Here is a 24,284-nt window from a genome sequence, read left to right on the forward strand (position 1 = left end):
TTTCCTGTCAAGTTGTTTGGCTGAGTATATGCAAGCACTAAATTTCACTTTCTTGTTTATTACAGCTGCAGGAAGGAGGCTTTTGGGGTTGTTTCTCTGGCCCCAACCCAAGTGCATGTACACACAACCACACTGCCAAATTCCCCCAGTTGACAGCAGAGAGAAGGGAGGAAAATGAGAGAGCAGAAAAAGAAGAGAAATAAGTCCTATTTTTCTACCTCTAGGCTCTGAAACAGGTCTTGGCTGCACTACTTTTAGGAAAGATACAATTGCAATTAAACTCCTAACAATGTAGCATACCTGTTAAAAACAAATGAACAAACAAAAACACATTTCCATAACTTTTATTGTCCTGTATTGTCCATGTTGTACATGGACTCTGTAAGTCCTACTTTAAAATGGCAAACTGCTTTTGTGCTGAGCCTAGTATTAGAAGAATACTTCCTGCTCTTGGGAAGGAAGGCAATTCAGACATAATATGTCAGATCAGTCCTGGGATTATCTTCCACAGGCACTCACCTCTCTTCCCCTCCCCATATTCTTCCAATAGCATCACACTATGCCGAATACCAGTAAACTGCTGTTCATTGAGGACTGGGCTTATAATGTGAACATCACGGTACTGTACGTTTCTCATGTTAAATGAAGATCCAGACTTAGGTTCTTTTGAGCATCTAGAGCTTAAATGTCATGGTATGCTTAACTCTTCCTTTCATAATTGGCATATAGATGTAAAATACTTTCATCTCCCATGTCTTATAAAGCATAACTCAGTGAATCTCATCACTAATGTAGAAAGCATTAAGCAAATATTTACTTTGCTCACATTAAGGAAAGTTTCTCTTTGTCCTGAAGTAAATTACTTTTCTTCTGTACTTCAGTGGACACCAGGTTGCTAGAAATCCCATATCCAATCCAATCTATAGCATGTAACAGCAACTCCATGTAAAGACAAAAATATTTACTGCCATTCATGAATAAAGAACAAAACGGCAGAATCCATTCCTGCTATTTTCCCCTGCAAGTTCATAAAAAATCAGATATAAAGATTCAAACTCTGGTATTTCTTCCCTTACCCCTCCAAACAGTCAGGAGTGGAAGCGATCATCAGAAGCAGAAAAGTATTTTGATCTTTGTTACATTGGGACTACGGAGTCTAAGCAACTATTTTACAAGACATTGTAATTGTTTGTACTTGCAAAACTGGATTAAGAAATCACTGCTATTCTTAAAACACATTTATCACATACATACAAAAGTCAGCATATTTTTACTTTGAGCTGAGCCTTCAGCCAACCACAGTGAGTTACCACGTACCGCCCACACTCATTCTCGCATCCTCCCCTTCCCCAGAGCAATCACTGCATCTGGCTAGCGTAGCACAAAACAGCTTCCAAAATGCCTTACCGGGGTACACCTGCCCTATGGATGACCCATGTGTATCTCACCTATACTCTATTGGTGTCACAGTTTCCAGCAATCTCAGTGCAATTACTGAAACAGCCATTAGAAGTGCTGAACAAAAAAGGTGAGATTATGGAAAGACTTAAGGGTGTTTTTTGTTTGTTTGTTTTGTATTGTTTTAGTTAAGATACAAGCCCTATTTTATTCCAAATGAATTGAGAATTCAAGCAGTGGCATCAGAGTCCTTTGTAGTGTAGCAAAGATAAGCAAAAGAGGCAGCCATAGAATGCTAAGTTTCATCAGTCCTCTAGAATTCCTAAGTACAGTCCTCTACTGAAATTTTTGATGTGTAAGTCTGCCTAATTCTGTTGTAAATGCTTCAAAAAAACCCAACTAACTAACACTATAATTGAAAAATAGCCTTAAGCATATATCACAGCCACAGTCAGGTTAATGTCTGAGTTAGGAGACTACAGCTCTCGTTTTTGTTAGCAAAATCAAAATCAGCATCCACACTGCTAAGGTTTGTAACAGTCTGCAAGGAAATTATAACGATGAGGGACTCAGAAGCCAAAGTTTCTATATGTGTTTATTTTCTCTATTTCTTTCTTTCTTAAATGTCTATCTTTTTTTGTCTCACTTTAACACACACACAAAAAAATCTTTTTTAGATGTGATTTTATCTTTCTACCCCTTTATTGATGCATTCTCCTTTCTAATATAACCTGGAAAGCATTCGCAGCCCTTTAGCACCATTATCTCTGCCATATTGCTTCTAAAAGGAGGTATGGTTGGTCTCCATCTCCAGTGGCAGGAACAGCACTCTGTCTACATTCTTCACAGAAGATAAGAAAAAAGGAGAATGGATTTCTTCTTTCTTTCTTACCTCACCTTCTCTTTCTTTCTCCTGAACAGGAAAAAAATTCAGACTTCTTGGAAACTAGATTAAGTATGTAGCACTTTACATGGTAAGAAGTAGTAGTTCTCTCCATTCTGGTTCATTCTGTCCCTATAGTCCCAGAAACCTCTCATGAATCCTCATGATATCACTGTACATTACTCATTATAATTTCTCTTAAAGACATTAAGTAAGTAGTTGTGACACAGCACCTATAAACAAGATATCCTAATGCTTTTCATAGGTACTCCTGGCATTCTCTATTTTAAATTGAGTTCCCTGCTACTTATGGTCTATAGCAGATGGTGAATTACAAGACCTCCATAGTTTCCTTTCTCCATAAATACTTCAACATACCTTCCTTCCCTCTATCCTCTATATGCAATCTTCCTTAACAAGGAAAGTTAAATTCCCCTTCTCTAAGAAAAACAAAACAAAACAATTTCTGAAAGGAAACTTAGGAAAATTCATTTAAGTTATTTGAGTCAAAATATATTGTTATGCCCTTCTTGCTGGCTATGAATGCTGCTTAGCCTTACCTAAATTTGACCACTGCCAAAGAAGGAAGTCTATTTTTTTTTCCTCTTGGCAACTCCATTGGAGGTACACTATTGTGTTCCCAGAGTACTCGTTCTCAAAGGCTATTGTGAATACTGTAGTAAACAGAACGCTCAGCATCAGGATGCAAGAAACAGGATCCAAGGCTGAAAATATTTGCCAAGAGTGGATGTGACCGCTGCCCCATTCAATCCTGGATGGTACAACAGTTCATCTTAGCTGCTAGATATAGCACATTCTGTAATGAGGAGGACAAAGGTAGCAATTACTGACAAATCATGCTGTTGGAGAAAACAGCATCAGGATGTTAAAAAAATTTCCTTTCCATCAGGCAACTAAACAACGGATCTCAATTCCAGATAGTAGGTTATAGTCTCAATTTGTATCGGCATATTTCCACATACTGTTGTGGAGCTGCGTGATTACGACAACTGAGCTGATGACAACTGTGAATTTGGCCCACAGATTGAAAATGAAATACTCAGAGTATTTCAATTAGCTCCTTGGCTTTTTGGCAGAACATACGTGATTCAGACTTGCCAAATGATTCACATTTTATAAAACTAGAAAAGAACCAGAAAGTGGTAAATCTAAACATTTAAGAAGCTAATATTAAATACAGAATTTCACAGAATTAAACTATAAAGCTAGAGTAGCGTTACATAGGGAACAAAGTACTGTGAATAGCTATGGAAGAACTGATGTTCTTTCATTCAGATTATGGAAAGAACAGGGGAAATGCAGATGGGGAAGAAAAACAGAGTAGATGATAAATCTGATGTTAAGAAAAATATTTAATGGATTTTAGTATTAATTAGTGTGTTTACCATAGTGGAAAGAATGTATCAGGGCAACTCGAAATCAAATAACTGCTTGATACTACCAATCATCAAAATTCAGGCACATCAAGAAAGACACTGTTGATGTTAAAGACAGAAAAGATTATTATCTGATTTTATCCCCTGCATAATACAAACCATAGAAACTTCCTTATAAATTGTTCCATCAAAATTGTAGCTAATTCTTTACAATTCAGACATATCTCTAGAGACACATTCAAACTCAGATTGAAGGTTCTGAGTTATAATACATCACTTGTTTCAGTTACATTTTTAATCTGAATCTATGTAGTTATTGCATCTTCTACCTCTTTCTCTAGTTTCTGCTGTTAGAAGAACAGCATAGAAAGATTAAACATAAAGATGATTCTTGCTATGTCTGTACACCCATTCTGTCAAAGCAGTCACTACATCAATCAAGAACTTTCTGATAATGCAAAATCTCTGTGCATAAAGATGTCAGGACTTGTTCTCAGTCTTAACACATCATCATGAGCCACCAACAAAGTGGCAAAAATATGTGGTACTCAGTTAAGGAGATAAATGAATACCTGCATGCACAGAAAAGATTCGGGGAAAAGTTGTCCATGAGGAGGACAATATGAGCCTTTTGCAGGCACAAATAATCCTTGAGCAAAGCAGGTGTTTATAGAACGTCCTACAGAACCGAATATCTTTACAGAAGCTGTTTCTCTCACTTTTGCCATTTCTAGTGCCTTCTTCTCTTTTATAGTTAGGAAGCACGTTTAGAAGTCCAAACAAGAGCTGTCAGATAGTTTCCATTTATGAAAGGTTTTGTTTTGTTTTCTCTGTAGGAGAAGTAGGTTTGGGGTTTATTTGTTGAGGTTGTTTGTTTGTTTGTTTGTTTATATGAACAAATATTTCTGTCTGCTGACTAGCTTTCATCTATGCAAGTACAGGAATCTGAAACTGCTTTTAACAGTCAGGAGACAAAGGCACAGAAAAGTAACTGTTTTATTCTTCAGATCACAAATGGCTGTTTTCCATTATGGATTGCAGACCGTGAACCTAAAAACAAAGATCTGGGGCAAAGAATCCTCTCAGAAAAATACTCCAAACTAGGAGGAAGGCAGCAAAATATTATATTTCACCTATCTTAAAGTCAGACATAAGTTGAGTCTCGATTCCTGCAGTCATAGGCACACACATACACATTAAAATAAATAATTCTGTTGAAGTGACAGTAGATGTGTGTAAACGTGGTACCGTGGTGTAAGTTCAAAAACCAATACTACAATGCTACTTTTAAAACAAAGAGTATGCAAGATTTTGAATGACACAAAAACCCTTCTCAAATTTTGAATCATTCGAAGTACTGTTCAATCCTTCAGTTCCACAAGGAAGTCCGTAAGCAGATCACATCGCCTCACTGGTGTAAGCAGCCAAAACAGCATTTAGAAGTAATAACTTAGGAAAATATTCACTTTTTATTCCAGATACAACTAAAGCCACTTTTAAAAAAGAACAGTCTGGAAACTATCACTAGAGCAGTGCTTTAAAAATTACTCACAGCCTAATTAACATCTGCTTTAAGAGTTTAAGTTATTACAGTCATTTATCTATTCGGAGCATCTTGTACAGATTTTTAATGTTTAACATTTCTCCCCATAAACTACTAGTGAAAGGCATCCACCTAAGAGAACACAGCAGGTAATTCTCACCTAATGCAATTTTTCCTAATCACAGGATAGGTAATAAACATAGGAATGTAGTCCATTTTAGAAAGCAGGTGTAAAATTCTAGCGTCAAAAGAGAAAATCACAACAACAACAAAAAGCCTACATAAATATGAACAAACAAGAAATAGAAATTCTATAGCTGGAAAGACAAATAAATGAAAAAATTATTCTCCAAATGTTCTAACGTGTGTGACCTTACTTTATATTATGAAACACACTTAGAAACATACAGATCTTGGAAAGGTTCTCTTTCAAACAGTTTTGCATTTGCAGCTGGTCTTTTCTGTAACACAGCTGGCTAGAAGTTTGATTAACCAAACTGCAACTATCCTCCTACCAACAGCTGTCCTATTCTTTTAGGGGAATTATTCCTTTGAATTTCATTTCCCACTGTTAGATTAGGTTGTTGTCTTACTAGGGCAAATGGGATGGATGCTGGGGAACATACATAATGATAGAATCGCTAAGGTTGGAAAAGATGAGTAAGATCACCTAGTCCAACAGGCAACCCATCCCCACCATGCCCACTAAACCATATCCCTCAGTGCCACATGTGCTCTTCTAGTCTCCACCACCTCTGTAGGCAGCCTGTTCCAATGCCTCACCACTCTTTAGGACAGAAACTTTTCCTTATATCTAACTTGAATCTCCTCTGGTGCAACTTAAGGCCATTAACTCTCATCCTATCACTAGTTACCTGGGAGAAGAGGCCAATACACCATTCAGGCAGGGAAGAAAGTTTCAGCACTGAAGAGCATTGATTTCCATCATCTCAGACAAACTGCAGCCTCCAGCGCATGCATAGGAGTGTTTCTATTGTGTCTCTAGGACTGTGTTTAGACACAGTAGAATGGAGATCTAGGAATTTAACTCTTCCTAACCTCCTTTTATTTTTCCTTAATGTTTATTATTATATGAACTGATCTAAAGGCTCTGGAAAGTCTTTCTGATCATGATTCTAACAGTTGTTTTAATTTGGTGTGACATTTGGGATTGTTGTTGTTGTCACTGTTGTGCCCTACACAATAAGCAATAAATGAAGAAAGTTTTTCTTTTAACTAGTTCATGTTAGTCTTTAATCCCTTTTAGCAGCATTCTGCATCGACTGAGAACAGAAAAGGTGTCTAATTGAAACAGCAGAGAGAATAAGAAGAAAAGAACAACTGCTGTTCACTAATGCTATATTTACTAAAAGATGTGTTCTGAAGCATACACCTGGTATCACTGCTGCAAAGTACCCAAGAGAGTTTGGAAGAGTCCTTCTAGTTCCTTGCTTCCCCAAGCACAAAAAGAAAATCAAGGCAGCGTTTCAATTGTTGTAATAATGAGGTCAGAAGAACACAGAAAATCTGCTCCTAATTATAAGAAACCTCAGAAAGCCTTCTTTCCTTTTTCTGTGACCCCACCCCTACCATATACATAATTTATCAACTAAGTTAAGCTTCGCTGCTTTCCCTTTTCTCACTTTCCCATTAGGAAGCCAACCCTCTGAGGGCCCCAGCCAGACCCGTGGTTCCCAAACTGCAAATCATGATGCAGTCTTTCCTTTTTTGGAAACTGGGTGAAGCTATTTGCTACTGCACAGAAAAAGAGGATGCTAATACAGGCTGCATATGCACTGGACCAAATTCTGATCTTGGACACCCACACAATTCCTGTTGTAAGTCACATGCGTGCACATTTCTGGCAGCAGGATATGCCCACTTGTGCTGTGTCTTAATGCATCAGCAAGAGTGGCATGCCTGCCTTTTTAATAGAAACAGAAGTGTAAAGAGATGATTTTTCAAAGCTTAGGGGCACAGGCAGACTGATAATGTTCCTCTAACTGAAACTGGATGGGTAGAAAAAGACTAGTAATCAAACCAAGGATAGAAAAACAATTTTCTCACTTAAAAGGGATTTTACAAGACTGGCATGTATCCATGGCAACTCTCTGCTTTTAATGTGGGTTGAGGGACATATTTCAATTTTAAATTAATTAAGGAAAAAAATATAATTTATTCAAATTGTCATATGAAAGAGCTTCAGCAACAGCATCACTGTTATTATTTAAGCTTAATGAACAGGGTAGGTAATAGATAATTGGCATATGGAAAAGCTGTATGTTGTTACAACTAAAAGCATAGCTGGAAGTGAACACTACTCAAAATGTTGAGAATAAATAGCTACAGAATTATTTTTTTCACATGTTTGAGGGAATATACAAAATATGCTCTTATAAATATATTTACTGGATCTCACGGAATACTCTCAGGCTCAAATGATTCTAATGATTCTATGATTCTAATATTCGTTCTTAAAATACAGGAAAATAATGCAATCAGAAAGAGCTATATTTATCCTCTGGAAACTTTGGTTTGCTGTCATATGCACAAATCTTGGAGCAGGTTGGTTCACTTTGTTCTCTGTTCCACCTGGCTACCAGAAATCATTGTCTGTCCTTCCCAATTTAAGTGGATTCAGAATACTAGGGAAGCAAATTAACATAAATGGAAACAAGAGATATTGTCCTCTATTTCAGAAAAAATCTGCCAGTAATAGAAATGCATATATATTTACAAGGAAGGTTTCCCAAAAATATAAGCATCAATTTGAAGGAAGGGTTGATAAAACATAAAAACTTAACCTGATACACAGATCAGGCTGTAAGAGATCACATCATACAATTTAAAAAAAATAGGAATATTCTATTACAAAAAAGCAGAGGTGAAAAAAAAACAAAAAAACAATCTGTACAGACAGAGCTGAGGTTTCTAACTAATAAATGTTAAAAGGTACAGTCATGAATAAAGAACTCCAGACGAAAAGACTAGATCTGTGTGATGAGTAAACAGGAAACTGGAGACAGAAAAGATAGAATGGAAGGAGTTTGCTACCATATGCCAAAGCAGTCACCATAAAATACTTGTTTGTTCTGAGCTAGGATTGGAGGTATCAGTAAGTTAATACAGAGGAACAGGCTAAATTCTTGAAACCAGTAATAATTTTTCCATCCTGTTCTGCTATCTTTTCTCTCCCTTCTGTGTACTTCATATCTATTCTGTGGATACTTCATAACTAAATATACTTGAGCTATAATAAATGAAATACAACTAAATTTCAAGCATAATTTCTCAATTGAATCAGATTTTCTTCCATATCATTCTACTTTTGTTTTGGTAACCTATTTCTTTTGGTTCTGTATGCAGTAAAATGACAGGTAGGCAGGCAAAAAAACGTAAGAAGTTTTCAAATGCAAGTAGGACAGTCCAAAGAAAGTTTACATGCAATAGTCTGTCACCAAGTTATAGTCTGCAGCATACTAACCTGCTATGTTTTGCTTTTAACTGGTATGTATAATACTCATTAGTATGTATATTAGTACATATAAGACTCAAATCAGCATGTCATTGTTCCTGACCCAATGTTACTTTTCCTCCATTTCTGATCCAACTTGCTATTTAAATTCACCAGGATGTTTGCTCCTGTTAGCTAGGACATTCTTTTTTATTATTATTATTTTTTGGCATTCAACACTTCGTATTAAAAAGAAAATTCTATACTATAAATGTTGAGCCATCCACACTCAGGAGAATGCTTAATGCCATTTAATAAAATGACAAATAATCTTTACAGAAGATACTTAATATCCTTCCATGAGAAAGATTACAATACAACACAAATGAGAAAGCTTCTGTATTGATAACGAAGGGTTTCAAGAACACAGTGGGCAGAAGTCCTAACACACTTGAAAAATATTTAACTGAACAATAATGGAGCAATGCCAAATACTAAAAGTTACCAAAGATAATTTTAATTGTTGTAGATATAATAGTGTTCAATGACAGCTGTTTTGGAACAAAAAGGTTATTTCCTGCAAATTATTATAATATTTTTTCTCCCAAAATAGCCCCCTGATTCACTGCTAAAGTTACCTGACATCCTCCAATGGTTAGCACAGAGCAAAAACCAGTTACTAACTTTATTTTTTGAGAGTCAAGATTTTAAAATAGCGATTTATTAAAAAGTCTAACAAGAGTCAATGCAGAAGAGCAGCTAACAAACCAATAGAATGAATGAAACATTTATGACTCTAATACAACAGCTATTTCAAGCGGAATTACCTGACCATATCTTATTTTCTTGGACTTCTGCAAAACAAAACTCAAAGATGAGTAAGGATTAAAGGCACTACCCCTCTACCCATCTACATTCCATGCGTGTTGGCAGCACATTTTTCTGATGTAGATTTAATCAGAGTAAGCAGATACCGACTACACAGTAGTAACCAACTCATCTGAGGCCTCTGAGTTTAGCACCTGTATACGTTTACACAAAACAAGAATTGAAAAACACTGTGTCCTAGGACTATGAGGACTTCTTCACTATGCTACTGTCAGTATTCTCACACTGCTTGTGAATCCATGTTTTAAGGTTAGCAGTTAGAGATCTGTGTGAGCTTATTTTGTTGATGCATACCTAGCTGGTCACACCTTTAGTGGAATAAGAAAAAGAAGCCTATGCAAAACATTGTGTCAGATGCAAGAAAATAATGTTCACATTTTATTGTTTTGCTGCTCCTTGTGGTGATTCTTTCAGAAATAACTAATAAAATCATATAATTTTAGAATGCTTAGCACTATACAAGTATATATTAACTACAAAGATGAAAAAGAAACTTCGTATTGTGTTACTGAAGGATACCCTACTGACACAAAAACTGAGGAAAGTATTTCATGTAAATATATTGTTAAGGGGTTAACTGCTAAAATAAAATTATGAGGGAATAAATACCCCTTCTTCACACTTAAAAAGAAAAAAAATCTATATAATTGTCCAAATGGTTCTAATTCTTTTTTAGACTTTATGATCTATATCTGTCCTAAAGAACTGCAAGATGTTTAAATGTTTATATGTATCTAAGTATATTAAACTAACTTATTAGACATCTGAAAAAACAAACAGATCTACTTTGATACTTACATATCCTCACTTTAAAATCTTCTATCATTTCTCTAGGCAATAGAAATCAAAGTTGTGATATCAAATTGAGATCCATCCCACAGTGACTGAAATGCCAAGAAACTAATCTTTATGGCTCAATAGTATACTGGGAGATGCTCTTGATTCAATGACCTTCACTGGGATTTAGTGGTAGCAGTGTATACTGCTTTTCTACAGAATCATCACTTAGCTGAGCAACAGTATTTCTGACATCTATGTGGAGCACCCTGGAGACTAGGGTAAAATATGTAAAAAGCAGGGATTTTAAAAATAGTATTTCAAATCAATTCCATCACAAGAATGTATAAAAACTATAAAACAGGACAAAGGTTATAGGAAATGGAAGTATTGAGTGATCCTCATACAATCTTCCAAAAGAAACAATGGGAGGACGAAGTTAACTTTAAAAAAAAAAAGTTATTAGGGAATAAATACTCCTTCCTCACACTCTTAAAAAGAAAATTAAATTATCTTTGTGAAGAAACACTTATTTTGAACCTGGAAGCAAAGTTCTCTAGATATTTTCAGTTACACTTTGCGCTTAAGAGTTTCTGGTCTTCTTTACTGGAATCAATGAATTGTTGTGTGAGAAAGAAATAGCAAATTACATGAAATTAATTACATTATTGATATGGTTTTTGACCTGCTGATAGAATTATATACCAAATCCATCAACGAGCATGAAGCAATTGTATAAATACTAATGACTTCAGTCTCACACCATTTTAGTAATGAAAGTATTATTTCCACTTCATATATGAGTAAAATGAGCCACAGCTAAGTGACTTAGCCAGTGACCCACAGGAAGTCAGTGACACAACCAGGAATAGAACATAGACCTCTCAGCAGCTAGTCCCATGCTTTAACCACAAGACTAGCCACCCTCTTCCCATACGATATTAGCACAACTCTAAATCTTGGTTGCATCAGCTACTAATTTAAGATGTCTAAATATGTACAGTTGTAGAAATCTCATTTTCAAACACTGGATCATTTACATTCATAAATCTGTCTTAAGCACAGAATGAATTAGGATAAAATGTTTTTAAATGAAACTCAAAATGACCATAAGCTTTTTGTAGCTTTAAAATGATTCCTTCAGAAACCAATTTCTGATCTACCAGCAGATCTGATGGTAGTAGCATATGCTTGATTTTTATGCTTTATTACTGTATATTATCTTGCTTGAAATCTGTTTGAGACACAGTTTAGACCCATCCAATCAGAATGGGATTATAACGTGATGATAATACCCTCTTACAGAAGGATCAGACAATCCTAAAAAGAAAGTTATACTCTCCAAGAGAGAAGGAAATCAGAGAAGTTGAGAGTTGGGGAAAGACCAAAGATAATGAATAACTATTATAATTAGAGGTACACAGCCCGATGTGATCTCCTCTTTACAGAACTTAAAGCAGGTACGATTTGGATTTTGATCTCTTCTTATCTAAGCCTCAAAGTTGAGGAAAAGAAGGATCATTTTTAGTTAAAACGGTTCTTGTTTTGACCCGCTCTACAGTTATCTATGAAAAATCTGCATTCTGCCTAATCCTATCGTTTTTGCTGGATCCAAGGCATTGCATTCTGAGTGCAGTATAACAATACCGTAGTGCGATCTCCAAAGAGAGTTGGAATCACACCAAGGGAATAGTCTTCTGCCATCACATAAAGAACTGTGTTTCATACAATAGGTTTTGCTGTATTTCCACACTAAACTCCACAGATAATAATGTAAACTCCTGATTCCCTTCAAATAAAACAGTATGTAGAAAGAATGTGATAATTGAAGATAGGCGTGTGGCAGAATATTATGAAATACTTCTTACAAAAATATCTTCCCAGAAGACCAAAATCTGCCAGTAAAGACAAAATAAGATATGCTAATACAAAGTTCTTGTTATCAATAAAAGAACAGCAGATATATAAATTCAAGAATTACATAAATTAGATAAAGTAGACACAGTAACTGTAAGAAACAGAGCAATAGAAGAGCTTCTCAGCTTACTTGAATCATTTTGCTTTAAAGCAATGCAATTTACACAGCCAGAACTATTCTTCTGACTGCTAGATTTATAGTCATGCTGCTAGAGTATGAGATTGCCCTCTAGATGTTAAGCTTGGCTAGATAGTTTTTCATTCTTTCCAATGTACCGAGATGGGACACACTGTGTGATTTGTAACTTCAAACTTCTGTAATGTACCTGGAGACTTAAAGCACAGACATAATGGAAACAGCAAAATAAGTAAATTTAGAAGTAGTATATTTGCAGAGTCTAAAGACATTTCTCACCTCGGTATCCTTAAAAGATTTCTACCCTTTTCAAGCCAACAGTAAAAATCACTGTATCATAGACAGAGTCTCTTTAATATATTCCGTGTTGTAATCTAAGATCAAGCTTCAAAGACCTACCTGATACACCTTAGAATTAGTTGCATAAAAATTCCTTCAGTAATATGGGAAGAAAAAATAAAATTGTTTAAGGGAGGCTATTTGGGTTGCACTAAGATTCTTACCCATTCTGAGATTCCACACAGTACTTTCTCATTTCAATGGGATTATTTTTGCCGTGATTCAAGTCAATCTGCTTCAAAGTTTGTTGATATTAGTAATGTGTACACAATACAGAAATAAGATTTTTTTTCAGATGCATTAAATTTCAGATGCATTTACTTAAAAACATAATTGATCTTCTGTGAAGACAAGTTATCATCTAATTTTAAAACAAGAACTGATGCTGATGCCCTTTTCTGCTTTTCTTTGAACTTAGGGAAGAACTGCCCATGACTCAGGAAGGCCTGAGTTTGACATTTCATTCTTATTTCATAATGCTTAAATGTCCCAGCCAAGCTTAGGAATTCATTCAGATAGTAGGGCACAAAGTCCCCATAATCAAAAACTGTGCAGGAAAATGATGCAAACAAAACCTGTTAGAGAAACTGATAATTTCATTCTAATGGCCATTTTATTATGGTAAAAATAATATCTAGAATTAATTTTAGAAGATATGGGCATTAGTAACCCACTTTCTTTACCAAAACCAAAATCAGTAGGCTTTCTACCTTCCTCAAGTGGGAAAAAAAAAGGTCTTTGTTGATAAAGAAAGCCCATTAATTCAAATTATAAATGAGGTGTATTTTTGACTGCCAAAGATAATTTATGGATTCTTCATCCTTTGATTCTTCAAATGAAGATTAACTATCATTCTAAAACATACAAAGCACCATATACTACTACATAAAAATCCATGTTAAGCAGGAAATCAGATGAAGTAATTTATTTTTTCTTTCCTGCCTCAATCTGCTAAAATACATATTTGCAAAACCTAAGTAATTTGTACATAAATAAAATGATATAGTATTTGAAATAATTCTCTGGAAGCTCTGGTTGGTTGCTTTCTTTGGACTACATTAGATATGTCTTTATTTCACCCAAGTAATTTAGTTTGAAGTATTATTTATTTATGCATGTAGTTTTATTTAAATTAATGGTAAAATTCAAAGTATGCTATGTTTTTCCTCCTTTAATTATGAACTTATTAAAAGTCTAGCCTCAAATATGAGCTTATATTCAAAATCAGATGCTCGGCGTTTCATGGAGTTTTAAAAAATGTGCACGTTAAAAGCCTAGATTTTCTGAAGAGCTCCTCTGTTATTCAGACATTTAAATCAGATGAGTATATTCTCCACTATTTTGCAGACAACAGCGCTCTTCCTATTGTCAGCAGAGCTAAATTTTAGTGCTGTAGAGGTGTCCAGCTAAGATCTTTCCTCTCTGAATATACTACTGAAATTTTACATGAGATGTTGGAAAGTGGTTAGAAATAGTATTAAGTATTTATACCTCTTTTATTGGTGTAATATTTTTTACTCACATTTGCCTGTTTATTCACCCGTGACATCTTGAACTAATTCTGAGGTTTTGTTTCACTTGTTTTCAGCCCCTGGCTTCTAGTTCTGAGTCAGTGCAATACCGAGTAGGTATTACTGCAGTATGTTAAAAAAATCCAGAAGAAAAGAAAATATTTCCACTTTTCTAAACCTAAAATTTTCAGACAGTAGGAAATGCATAAACTGAAAATAATTCCCTGATGTGCCAAGGTAGAAGTAATACTTCAAGCCCATACAAATAGATAATTCTCATAAGAATTAACACAAGGCTTCCAGTCTCTGCAGAGATTGTTCTCATAAACAAAACGCCACAGGCAGTTTGTATCTGTGAGAAGTCCAGGTAATTTGATGTATTCAACTCTAATCTATAAATTGCCTTCAGTATACAAATAACAAAGCAAACGGAGATTTTCAAAACACTGGATGACTAAGAACTGTGAGGCAAATTTAGGATCTTCTGAATCTTCTAATGATGTCCAAGTGATCAGGAGTTCTTAAAGATAAACTGCTGCGTGCTGGGGCACCTGGATTTACACAGTGACTCTCTAAAGGCTGTTGATCTTATGACTGACTTACAGCATCTAACTTTTTAATAACAGAATCTGGGGATGAAATAGGAGGTCATATGCTTGTTTGAACTTGCTCTGTCTTGAGACTTACCGAGCATAGCCTATACCACTTCTTTTTGCATTCCTGGGAGGGAAAGGGGATAAAGAAAAAAGAAAGAAAAAAAAAAAAAGTAGGGGTGAAAAAGAATTTCATTTACCTCTGTCACCGCTAAGAATCTTTTCAGAAAAGCATTTACTCCTGTCACAGTGGGACACAAACTGACGTGAGGTGAGCGACTACACGCAGCGCAGAGAGGAGTGAGCTGGAGAAGGGGAATGCAAAAGAGAAAGCAGTTAGCAGCCGGAAAGAACTGAATTCTCAGTTACAGGAGATTGCAGAGAGCAGAGATCAAATTCCAGATCCACTCCAGGGCCCGCGCTCTGTCCTCACAGGAGGTGCCCGCGCGCGATTACGCTTAACGGGCACGGACCCGGAGGGAACTGGCTGGGGTGAACAGATCGGGTCTAAAGGGGAAAGGAAGGAGAAGGAGCGCCTCCTCCTCACTGACCCGTTCGCTCTTCGAACGCCCCGGGCAGCTTCCAGCCCCGTGCTTCAGCCCCGGCTACCGCCTCGCCTCGCCTCGCCGCCCCCGCCCCGTTCCCGCCAACGGCAGCCGCGGCGCGAGCCCCGACCCGCGCAGCGCCCACAGCCCCGGGCGCGAGCTCGCCCCTCGGCGGCGGGAGGCGGTGCCCCGGCGGGGAGGCGGTGCCTGGCCGGTAGGATGGGCCGGCCCGGGGAGTTTATCCCACCAGAAGGGAACAGTTTCTCCGGCTGAGACTTGACAGCGCCAGGTCAGTGTGGGTTACGGGGGACCTTCCCCCGCGGCGAGGGGGCCGGTGGAGGCGTGAGGGGGACTGGGAGCGCGAGGGCGTGTGGGGGCTCGCGGGGGAAGAGGGGCGGCGACGGCGGCTGAGGAGCGGCTGTCGGGGTGAGGGAGCTGCGCCCGGCGTGGGCTGGGGGCTCGGCACCGGGCCTGGGGAGGAGGCCACACCGCCGGGGATGCTTAGAGTGGCCGGGAAGGAAGGTGGCTCTGAGGGAGCGGGAGGCGGGGCGGAGGGCTTTTCCTGGACGGAGGGGAGAAACGGTGGGCTGAGGGAGAGAGGGGCACGGCTCGGGAGGGGGGGCAGTTAGGGAAAAGCTGCCAGGACCCGGCGCCGTGGGGCTGCGTGGGCGGGCGGAGGGGATGGGATTGCCCCGTAGCGGGCGAGAAGGAGAGGTGAGGGGGCGGGAAGACCCCGCGGGATGGCTCCAGGTGTGCTGCCGGGCAGCGCGGGGCGGGCGGAGCCGGTGCTCCGGGGCGTCGTGCCCGGCGGGGAGCAGCGGCGGCCTGCGGGAGGAGGGCGCGTGAAGGGGTCTGGGGGGGGGGGGGGGGGTGCGGGGGGTGCGGAGGTGCTGCGGGCGGGCGCATCCCGCGGGGTGACGGCAGACCGCCGGCTGTCCTGTGGTACTGCGTTAGGAGAAGGGAGAGAAACCGGGAGCTCGCTGGTGGTGCTCACCTGGCCAATGCGCTTAATGAATGAAAAGAGGTTTTTTTTTTTTTTTTTTTTCCTGTGTTTTTTTTTTTCTTCTTCTTTTTTTTTGTTTGATTTCTCAACCGCAGCGAGTCAGGGAGCCCTTATGAGCCTGCAACAAGTGAGATGCCGTGTTGAAATGTACTATGTCTTGATGGTATGCCTCAGGTTTGCAGGGGCATTTTGTAATCTTCCTGGTGTCATTTCTCTCCAGGGTATTCTACGACTGGAGAGTGCAAGTTCCTGTGGTGTTGTAACTTCACGGCACTGTGTACACATGAGCATACAATGCTGACTTAACAGTGATGTATTTATTAATAATCAGTGACGTAAGGCTAGTATTTACTCGGAATAGCTCAGGAAATTATCGGTTTCTCCCCATGCTGTGGGCTGTAGGTGCCTTAAATCGGAAGGATGGATTACAGTTATCCTGGAAATAACTGAGGCTGTGGGCTAGCCTTCTATTTGTGACCTGCTGCCCCATCTCTGAGCAGGCTTTGGCTGTGGAACATGATTGTAGCGTTCCACTTAAACATGAGTATCCAAAACAAAGATGTATAAGCGTGTATATTTCTAGTAGCAATTAATCAGTAATTTAGCTTTTAATACGTGACTATAATTTGTTACTAGTTAACTAAAAAATTTCGAGTGTACATCAACTGTGTATGTCATGGCACTCAGTGCTGTCCTTGGGAAAGAAGTTTCATACATTTTGCTTGCGTTAATAGCAGGGTTTATTGCATGAAGTAGCGTTTGACATCATTATTCTCTGTGGCTATTACAAAAAATAGCTGCAAAAATGCTTGGAGATTTAATTAAAAGATTGTAAGAAATCTCGCAGTGAGTTAAGGCACGTGATGCAATATAAGCATGAACTTGTCAGGGGGGAGAGAACTGGAGAAACAATTGGCATGAACTCTGACTGATAACCAATGATATATATTTGTATAATTTAAAGGTATTTTTACATAGCTTTTGAGTTCAATTATTCTTAGACATCAGTTTTGTAGGATGTACCATTAACTGCTAGTAGTTCAGCGACCGTTTATCTGTAAAAAGCATTTTTCAGCAGTGCCTCTGTGTCAGATTCCTGGATATCACGATTTATTAAACAATGCTGCTCAGTGAAACTTCCATTACTATGTGATCATTACACAAATAATGATCTTTCTCATCTGATGTAAATGTGTACTTCATGTAAGGAAATATCACAAAAAGTAGGTGGCAAGACGTTAGAATTCAGTTGAATATTGGGGCAATGCCTTACAGCTTTCCATATGATATTGATAAAAACCCACTATCAATGCTGTTTCTGACTCTGTGAATTTTTGGAGATGTGTGTCCATTTAGAATTCAACAAAATGTAGCTCAGCCTTCAATTACTATCAGTATATTGTTTTCTACTTCTAACGGTGACTAATAACAATCAATTTTGCAGGAAGTTATATTGTAGGAATAGGGGAAAGTTTAAAAGTAGAAAGAAAAATCTGTATTATACTTCTAATTATGTATTCCTGTCTGGTATACTGTGGGATTTTGTTTTCCATCTTCCATTTTTGAGGCCTTCTTTTCTTTTTCACGTATTCAATGCACGTAAATGCTAGTATTTACTAGCCAGGTTTTGTAGCCTAATTGTGCATCACTAGATACTTGCATTTGATATTCAGAACTTGGGCTTCTTTTACTAGTTTTTATCGCAAGAGTTTTTCCAGTACTGTCCGCTGACATACAGTAAAACAGTTTCCAGGGCAGTTACTCAAAAGAAATTAAAATACAATTATAAATTCTCCACGCTGTGTTCTCTTGGAATCAGAGGTACAATACTCTCCACTGGTAGTTGCTACTAGTTTCATCTTATTAGTCACTGCTAGACTTGTTTAATAACAGACTCTGTCCCAACTTAGCATGATATTAGATGGTTCCTAATTACTCTCGACTGTATTTCCATAACCATTATTATTTTTTTTATTTTCGGGATCTGTTTTTCAGTCCCTTTATAAGAAATGTTCTCTGTGTGTCAACTAACTTTTTGTGAACTGTAAAAGGAAAAAGTTAGCACTCTCTTTCCTTGTATTACTTCTGTTATCCTCAACTCCTATGTACCCATGCCACAAGCACAATGTGGGGCTTCCCAGTAGCAGGTCAGTTCCTAGGGATTTAGCTGCTATAGAGCACTTTGAAAAAATCCCCATACCCACCTCTCTTTTTGGTGGGCTGTTTTCTTGTTTGACTACAAAGGCGTTCCTAAAGCTGAACATAAATGAAAGAGCCATAAGATTTGTCTTCAGATATTTAGATTCCCATGAACATGAAATGAAAATTGAATCCTGCATTAAATAATAAAACTCTAAGATTTCTTTTACTTTGCTTGTTTTCTCCCCACCTCCCCAGCTGCTGTTTTGTAGTGGTTGTTTTTCTCATATATAACAAGCAAATATAAACCTAATTTTTGCAGGGTTTTTTTGTTTGTTTGTTTTCCCTGCTAGCTTAGGGAAAATGAGGGAAGCAAGGCCTATCTGCAGACTTTGTGCCTCAGAACTTTCACGGATCTTGAGACAATTTGATCACACTCCAATATTCCTCCCTCTCCAACCTCACCTTCCAGCATTTATTTGGTCTCTTTGTCCCCTCCTAAACCACTCATGAATTGAGTGATTGAACTCAACTGAACTAAAGAATTGCATCATTCTCTGATTCTATTCGTGATACGTGAACAATATAGCTATGTTTAATTACCTATACTGAAGTAATGCCTAACAGCCCGGTCAAGATTTGAGCCGTCTTCCTTCTCACTGACATGAGAAGGTTTCCTCTGTCTCTAATACCAAATGATCTGTATCATGAGAACGCAAATAATTACAGATTTGCAATGGAGACAGGATGTAGTCGTGAGATTGATGCAAAACTTCTAATTCACACTTCCAATGATTTGATTTATGCTTGCAACAGTAATAGACTCTTACAATAGTAGTAGTTTCTGACCTGCATGACTGCAAATGGGGTAGGAAAAAAAAAAGGTAAGGTTTATTTTTTTATAATATATTTCCAAACTTACAGTGGGAAGAAAAAAAAAAGAGTTCTAAGCAGCACCTTATTGTCCGTTGCTGTTTTACTGACTTCCACTGTAAATAGGAAAAAATACATCCTGCTTAGGAAGGAGGAGGATTTGTAACTACCTCAAAAACCAGGTTGTATGGAATCAGCTACCAGGTGATGCTTTGTGGACTTGCTTCGGTCACCCCCTTCCCTCATGACTAAGCAGATCACCATCATGCCATGCAGTCTGCACATTCAGGACAAAGTCTATGAATTCAAGTCTATGAATCCCAAAGTCTACTCTGCTGGTTGATAATTAGCAATTTAAAAAACACAAGGCTTACGTCGCTTTGTGTGTGTATGTTCAAGCACAAGTGTGTGTGATGAACACTGATGAATGTGAATGTATGGTTATGTCTGTATTTCTCAGGCGTGTCTGTAGGTAATGCATTAATCCTATGTTATGGAAAGACTTCCTGCTTATCTCAGAAATGTAGAAAGGCTATATATAACTTCAGATAACATGCTGTGATAAATATTGGATAATATCCAAACAGAGAAATACAGACAACATTCCACTGTACCAAAAAAGTTGATGCTGCTTTGTTGTAAGATGCGTAGTCTAGGAAAAAAAAAATGTCCCAGCTTCACTTAAGTCAGTGGAGATCCTGGCATTTTGGTAGAGTCAGGTTTGCAGTCTGCATGCAGTGTTAGAAATTTTGTTCTTTGAACCACTTGCTTCCACTATTAAAATCAGGTGGTGGTTTTAGTATACAGAAAATACAGAGCCTAACTCTAAATGAATTGCTGTTTGTCCAGTGAGGCTGAATGTCTGAAATGAAATAGCCATGAATATGAATGATAATAAAAGCTGTAGGTATTGTTCTTTAACTGTTTCAGAAATGAAGTGAAACGGGAGTGAAAGGAATATTTCTATTCCTTTAGTTCTGGAATTTGTGTGATCAACTTCTTTATGTACTTTAAGTGAGATGGTTGTGTTTTGCTACAGACCTAACAGTTGGGATTAGTTTATCGCAGGCCTTCAAAACCAGCAAGTGTTCCAGTTTTGGGTCTTATAACAGCTGTTGTAAGAGGAAAAAATATACTTCGTGCTGTTTTACGGATCATTGGTGATAGTAATTTCATGGCCTCCATGGAGGAATCGCGTCTTTCCTCTTTATCACAAATCTGATTCTAACATGTTTCAGATTACCTTCTACCAGAACCCTGTTTGTTGTTTGTTTTTTCATAGGGAACTTCCAGCTATGGTGCATCTGATTTACCTGTATGTATTTATACTGTTCTAGAGATGTTATTTTGTATCACAGACACTTTTAACTGTCATGGAATACATGTGTGAGGTAAAGGAGAGTGATGGAAGTTTTTGTAGTGCATCTTGTGTTTTTCCACTGAGGAGAGGCACATTACTTTTCAGAGAACTTCATATTTGCACGAAGTAGCCCTGCCCAATTATGATCTGGTCTTAAACTTTTTACACAATATGTGATTACAGTTCATTGCATAAAAGAAGATTTTATGTTATAATGTTGCATTATAAGTCCATAGTACTTGTGTGTTTGTTTTAGATTTATTGAGCAGAGATGTTGAGTAATTTCTGTAACTATTCACAGTTGTGCAGCAACAATTTTGAAGTTTGGGAAGGTTTGGACTTACGTTGCTATGCACATAGAAATGGAGTGATATACATTCTCACAATTTATTCTAGGGGAATATTTTAATATTGCTCTGATATAATGTCTCACCCACATTGGTTTGAAGAATATGTTAGACTACCAAAAGTGTCAGTCTGTTGCACTAAAAAAAGGAACTATGAAAAGAAAAATGTTAATTACAGGCTTTAACACTCACACCAAGATCTTCTAGTAGGGGTGGTCAGAAAAACAGGTTTTACTACCTAGGCTGGTGCTTTGTGGTGCTATCTAATGTGGGGGCTTGTGGAAAAATGCAGCCACTTCTATTTACTGCCTCTCATAACGTACATATTTCCTCATGATAGGTTCTGACTTTTTTTTTTTATGTCTACAGTAAATAAAACTGAAGAATTTATCATTTCATCTTGAATATATTTTACCTTGAGTTAGCATTCACTGTTCCCTACAGTGGCACTTCAGCTACAATATATTATGCGGAATCTCGTTTTTTAAGCCTGTTATAGTGCAGAATATTGCTGAATCGATTACTAATCCTATCTAGGAATTAAAATATATTCAGCAATCTTTTTTTTTTTTTAGCTACAGCCAGAGTTATCTGTAGATCAGTGAGTACAAAAGCATGTGAGGGCAGAAGGTTGTCTTATATGCCCAGAATGTTATCTGTTTTCTCTAACCTTATTCAGGACCATATTTGATTGAATCATGAGGGAATCTGAAGAGGCCACAGGCTGAGGTGCTCATTCCTTCCAGAACAATGAGAAAGTCTGCTGTTTGTTTTGTACCTTGTAGGATATCTGAACCCCAAAGTTCTAACGCTCACCCAGTGATGCAGCTATTCCTCTGAAACTGCGGAGTAAACTCCTGATAGTGGCTGGATTTACTTCATGGAGTTCCTAACGTCTGTGACAGTTTTTACTGTAACTTTTATTTATCATCTTCTAGATGCCGTCATTTGCACTTGAACTATGAATATCTGAAATGCCTGATCTGCACATCAAGACATGTTAGCATGTTTAATTTTTAGACGTACTAGAAATATTGAGAAAAGCAGTCTAATGTATTTATGTTAAATATCCCAAAGTAATTTTCAACATGAGTAGTTTGGCAGATGACTGTGTGTTACACAACTCTCATGTAGCAGTGTAGATTTTTATAGTTTTTGCCTAGAACATGATTAAAAGAATGAAAACAAAAGTTCTGTAGATACGCTTTCATTTTCAGAATTTCCAGCTGCTGCTGAAGATGTTTTGAGATGATAAACAAGATGAAACTAAGCTGAATTTAGAACAAAGGAATTAAACAGTTTTCTGAATGAAATAGGCACTATTAAAAGGGTGAGGGTCTCTTTTTTTTTTTTTTTCTGGATTTCTTTCTTCTTTTTTAATTTTTATTTATTTTATGCTAGAGGCATTGCCAGAACTGCTAAATTGGAATGGAGTAATTAAGTAAAGATCTCAGCTAAATATTAGTTGTTATAATTAACTATAAATAAGCTTCAAAATCAGTATTTCAGAAGGCTAATGTGACTGGGTAATGAATTTTAAAAAGGGAATGAAAAAAGCAAACATTGAAAAATTCAGGTTTCAGGTTTTTAATAAGTTTTGAAGTGTTTCTCATTATTAAGACAATGCAAAATAACTTCCAAAAAAAAGCCCTTGGAAGCTTCATTAGTTGTTCATAATAACTTTTTTATATTGGGATGTTTGCACTTAAGAAATGCAAGCAAATTCTGCAGTTGCTTTCCATCATTAGTATCCCAGGTGACCTTGTTTCTGTTTTGCAACTTTCTTGGTGAAATAGTTATGATCGCAGTTTGCCTGTCGTCCTGAACTGGTTAATAGTTTTAGTGATGTGGATAAGAGCATTATGGCATGATGAATAAGAGACCCAGGAGAGTTCCTTGCACAGTTTCCTTTGGGTACTGCCCAAAGACTTATTCTTTGGGTCTGCCTCATGTGATTAGGCTGGCTAACTTTACCCAGCTACATTGGGTGCGGTGGATATTAGTTTTGTTCACAATTTCTTGTTTAGTTTTTTTTACTGTAGTCCAGTACTTTGCATAAAGCACACGTTTGAAATCATTGTCTGAGTTTAGGTTACTTCTCAGGCTAGATACAGTAGAACATAGGGTTATGCAAGTTACTTTCTGACATAGATAACTGCATTTGAGGAATTACTGTCTTAAATTGGGTTACTAGTTTCAAAAGAAACGTTAATTTCAGCCCTGTTGACATAGGAAAGAATTCTTGGCAAATGGTCCTAGTCATACTGGTAAACACTTTGGTTCAAAAAACACCTTTTTCCTCTGGGAAATATATTTTCCTGTAGATGTACCTTGAAAATTTTGAGGAAAGAAGATCTTAATAAAAAAAAAAAAACATATTTTCCTAAAAACATACCTTCAGGTTGTAATTTATTAAATTAAAAAAGAAAAAAGCAATTAAGCATGCTAAATGTCGCAGTGCATAGTGCCTGCCTGGTTATGAAACGAACCTGTGTCTATCGGTCTGTCAGCATTTTTCTTGTTCTGTGCATTGAAATGTGGTATCTGTCAAATTTTTAACGCAACACTTTTCTTAGGAAAGGCGTTTTTTATGCAAGAAAATAGTTGTATTTGGTGCAACAGCCCTCTGAGCTGCTCACAGCATGCTGCTTCATCTTTTGTGATGTAATACTGAGGATGTGGAAGTCACGTGCATTTCTTTCCATTCTCTTTTGGGTCATCAGGGTGCCGCTTTTGAGTAGGTGAGAGATCAAATGGAAACCCAGAAAACTGCTTTCTTTATCTTTTATCAATCTTGTTTTGAAAAAAGAACAAAAGTATTACCAGCTGATTGTTCTGCTTTGCAAACAAAAATATCCACAGCAACATTTGTGCAGAATAGGTAATGTGTGAGATAAAGGCTTCAGCTTTGTGGAATAGTTAGATGATCTGTCATAGAGGCTCCTGGGGTTTGGTACGATTAGTATAAGCACAGTGGTGGGTTAAGACAGGGATCTCAGGTCAGTGTGGGACTGTAGAGGCCCCGCGGAGAAGAGAGTTGAGAAAAAGTGAAAAAGGTGTCCATAATGAGTGTTAGGAAAGGAAATGAATTTATTATTTAAAGGAAATTCAAAGGCAGGCAAGGGGAAGATTGGCTAAGACTGATATTTTGCTTTATTTATTTATTTAGGCCTTTTGAAGT

General features: G+C 37.5%; 1 protein-coding gene and 1 long non-coding RNA gene across 8 annotated transcripts in view; one reads left to right on the top strand and one right to left on the bottom strand.

The window, feature by feature from the left end:
• The window catches only part of LOC124417163, a 57,776-nt gene extending 42,238 nt beyond the window's left edge, over window positions 1-15,538 (bottom strand). For all 5 annotated transcript variants that reach the window (XR_006931340.1, XR_006931339.1, XR_006931341.1 and 2 more), the window contains exons 1-2: window positions 15,388-15,538; window positions 15,037-15,141 (exon numbers count right to left, since the gene is read on the bottom strand). This is a non-coding gene — a long non-coding RNA (uncharacterized LOC124417163). The remainder of the gene's footprint in view (window positions 1-15,036; window positions 15,142-15,387) is intronic.
• Window positions 15,539-15,637: 99 nt separating this feature from the next.
• Window positions 15,638-24,284, top strand: part of PPARG (peroxisome proliferator-activated receptor gamma) — a 54,554-nt gene continuing 45,907 nt past the window's right edge. Inside the window, exon 1 of one of the 3 annotated variants that reach the window (NM_001001460.2) lies at window positions 15,638-15,670. The gene's annotated coding sequence lies outside the window, so the exon portion shown is untranslated. Of the gene's footprint in view, window positions 15,671-15,745; window positions 15,808-16,255; window positions 23,845-24,284 lie in introns of those variants that run through there. The other 2 variants (NM_001397666.1, XM_040646063.2) reach the window with 2 other exon arrangements.

The sequence above is a fragment of the Gallus gallus genome, chromosome 12 (genome assembly GCF_016699485.2).
Source record: "Gallus gallus isolate bGalGal1 chromosome 12, bGalGal1.mat.broiler.GRCg7b, whole genome shotgun sequence".
Taxonomy (NCBI): domain Eukaryota; kingdom Metazoa; phylum Chordata; class Aves; order Galliformes; family Phasianidae; genus Gallus; species Gallus gallus.